This window comes from Copadichromis virginalis, linkage group LG20 (genome assembly GCF_057382275.1).
Source record: "Copadichromis virginalis isolate Kocher_CV1m ecotype Utaka linkage group LG20, C_Virginalis_male_GT1.1, whole genome shotgun sequence".
NCBI lineage: Eukaryota > Metazoa > Chordata > Actinopteri > Cichliformes > Cichlidae > Copadichromis > Copadichromis virginalis.
Genome location: NC_140637.1, coordinates 27,400,390 through 27,400,591, shown reverse-complemented (window position 1 = coordinate 27,400,591; position 202 = coordinate 27,400,390).

Genomic DNA, 202 nt, shown 5'->3' with positions numbered 1-202 from the left:
ACACACATCCTTTTGCCACTCTTTGTCATTCTTGGCTGAACCCTGCACACTTGCCTCTCCTTACCACTGATCTCTTCTCCTGCAGCCTCCCCTCATTTAGCAGGTCCAGTTTGTGTGTGTGTGCATTGATGATTTACCACCAGTCCCTGCCTCTCACCCCCTCCTCATCCTCTCTGGCATACAGGGAGAAAGATGGAAGGGA